This window comes from Nannospalax galili, unplaced genomic scaffold (assembly GCF_000622305.1).
Source record: "Nannospalax galili isolate Female #2095 unplaced genomic scaffold, S.galili_v1.0 scaffold7, whole genome shotgun sequence".
Taxonomy (NCBI): domain Eukaryota; kingdom Metazoa; phylum Chordata; class Mammalia; order Rodentia; family Spalacidae; genus Nannospalax; species Nannospalax galili.
This window is the reverse complement of record NW_008359081.1, coordinates 12,258,942-12,262,040: the sequence shown is the minus strand read 5'-3', so window position 1 is coordinate 12,262,040 and position 3,099 is coordinate 12,258,942. Positions and strand designations below refer to the sequence as shown.

At 40.2% G+C, this 3,099-nt stretch overlaps 1 non-coding gene across 1 annotated transcript; it reads right to left on the bottom strand.

Moving 5' to 3' along the window:
- Positions 1-2,479: 2,479 nt before the first annotated feature.
- LOC115068357 lies at positions 2,480-2,611 on the bottom strand. Its single transcript, XR_003847719.1, has one exon. It is a non-coding gene; the product is annotated as a small nucleolar RNA SNORA21 (small nucleolar RNA).
- Positions 2,612-3,099: the final 488 nt, after the last annotated feature.

Genomic DNA, 3,099 nt, shown 5'->3' with positions numbered 1-3,099 from the left:
TTCCATCCTTTCACTTTGAGATAGTGTCTGTCCTTGAAAGTGAGATGAGTTTCTTGCAGAAAACAAAAAGATGGGTTTTGTTTCTTAATCCATTCATATAGTCTGTGTCTTTTGACTGGGGAGTTCAGTCTGTTAATCTTTAAAGTTATTAATGAAAGATGAGTATTGAATCCTGTCATTTTTTTTGTTTACATTCTTGACTGACCTGAGATCCTGGATGTGGCCGTGCCATGCAGGGATGCAAAGGCAGATGGGGTGGGAAGAAGCCCCAAGATTTCCCAGGGAGTGGATTGGGTAGCTGGGTTGTACTGGATGCAAAGGATCAGGGAGAGGAAAGGTAAGCCTCGGAGCCCCAGAAAGAGGCTGTCAGCCCCAGAAAGAGGCTCGTGGGTGTTGCAGGATCAGGGAAGTAAAGGGAGGTGAGAGTGGGTCCAGGTCCAGAAGCAGTGCTCCTAGGGCCCAGGGAAGGCACTGAGTTGGTCTCGGTGAAAAAGATCAGGAAGCAGTATTGGTTCCCCAGGTGTCTGGGGACCCAAGACTAGGAATAGCGCAGGGCCCAAACTAGTAGAGAGCAGTGGGGGAGATGGAAGCGTGAATGTGGCTTGGGGAGTCAAAGCGTGGAGGGCTGCGCTATAGATTTACCCCAAGAGGTCTGAGGATGGGTGGGGCCAGGTCCAGAAGCGGTGCTCCTGGGGTCCAAGAAAGGCACTAAGTTGTTCTGGGTGAAAAGGATCAGGAAGCAGTATTGGTTCCCCAGGTGTCTGGGGCCCCAAGACTAGGAATGGCACAGGGCCCAAACTAGGAGTAGAGAACAGCGGTGGCGATGGAAGGGTGAATGTGGCTTAGGGAGTCAAAGCGCCTAGGGGGGCCAGGTCCAGAAGCGGTGCTCCTGGGGTCCAAGAAAGGCACTAAGTTGTTCTGGGTGAAAAGGATCAGGAAGCAGTATTGGTTCCCCAGGTGTCTGGGGCCCCAAGACTAGGAATGGCACAGGGCCCAAACTAGGAGTAGAGAACAGCGGTGGCGATGGAAGGGTGAATGTGGCTTAGGGAGTCAAAGCGCCTAGGGCTGTGCTATAGACTTACCCCAAGAGGTCTGAGGATGAGAGTGCAGGCTAGGAGAGTTCTAGTGTTTTATTTAAGCAAAGCAAAAATGTGAGAAAAATCCAAATTAGGAAATTCAGGGTTCAATTGATAATATCTAAACGTAATTGAAAAAAAATGTAATAAATGAAGCTTAACATATAATTTAAAGATATTATATACAAAGTAATTAACATTTAGTCAAATTTTGTCTGGGTGTAACTAGATATAAAAGTTTTTTGATGAAGTTTGTAAATATTTCAACAGAACTAGATTTTTGTCTTCAGTAAATGAAACAAATAAGCTACTATTCATCTAGCCTTTCCTTTCCTGAGTCTGTATGCCTTTCCAAACTTGGCAGAGTGAGTCTCCTTTGTGATCTCATCTCTCAGAGCAGCTTGGGTCTCATGGATTTTTCCCCACCCTAGACTTGCAGTCCTGAGCTTCTGTACCTGTGACTCCCTTGAGCCCTGCCATCTCATCTCTGTTCACTCCAGACTTGTGAGTTCCCAGCCTAACATATAATCAAAATTTAATCAAAATTTTCAGGAGAGAGCACCCCGCCCCAGCTGATCCAGGACACCATGGGTTCAGTCCTGGAAGCTCAATTTAAATGGTGCACCTATCCCTAGCTGAACAAGTACCACCATTTACCAACATTTTCCCCCATTTGCACACCAGCAGAAAGCTGCCCCCAAACTGAACAAGAAGCACTGATCAGCTGGGCTATAATCTAAGAAGTTGATAAAACAGAAAATAACAATTAAAAAAATTCTAGAAAGACTACATCACTTACCCACCACACAAGTCTAGATACCTATGTCTCATCAAAAAAGTGTAAAAACTCAATTATCCATGATAATATATCTAGTACAGTAATTATAAACTGCATTATAATGTTTACTGAGAAAGACAATCTACTGGATGCATAAGACAATGATTCAAAACTAGCAATTGTAGATGTGTACAAGGACCTCAATCAAAGAAGATATGAACAAAAAACTGAATGAGGACTTTGAAAACACAAATATTTGAATGAAATAACTAAACAATTCAAAACATAAACTTGGAAGTTAATAAATAAAATCTCTGAATAAAAGTCAAACTGAAATTAACTTGAAATGAAAAACTTAAGAACTTAAAAGAAAAGCTTAGAGGAAAGAAAGTAGAGGAAATGGAACAGAACAAATCAGAACTTGAGGAACAGCTTGGCAAATTGGATCAACCAATCAAAGAAAATATCAATTTTAAAATAATTCAGGATCATAAGATGCAAGACCTCTGAGACAGTGAAAATAGACCAAATGAATGAATCATAAGCATAGAAGGAGAATAAATGCAGACTGAATGTACAGAAAATATTTTTAATAAAAATCATAGAAGAAAATTTATTTTTTTCTTCTTGTCACAACATCGACTGAAGTAAACTGCACAAGTCGCTACTTCACCCAAAAGCAGTGTTTTTACTCTACCCCTTATTGAAGGCTCAATGGTTCATGAGCAAAAGGCCCATTCAGAGCTTATAAAAGGGGAAAAAGAAAATTTCTTAAATCTAGAGAGATACCTATCAAGGTACAAGAGTCATTCACAACACCAAATACAGGACTAGAAAAAAAATAATGATTAAAACACTAAATGTACAGAACAAAGAAAATATACTGAAAACTATGAGAGACAAAGATCAAATCACATATAAAGGCAAATCCATCAGATTAATAGCTGATTTTTTTCAATGGAAACTCTGAGGGCTAAGATGACTTGGAACGAGGTCATACAAATTATGAAAGAACACAGATTTCAGTGTAGACACTTATACTCAGCAAATCCATCAGTTGTAATAGAAGGGAAAAAAGTTCCATATTAAAAACAGTTTTAAGAAATTTATATCTGTGAAAACAGCTCTACAGAGAATATGCATTGAAATACTTCGGTCAGAAGAGATGATTTAAAAATTCTCAAGAGGACACAAGGAATAAATTGTCCCAGAGCATCCAAAAGAGGTCTGAGAAAACAGAATTAC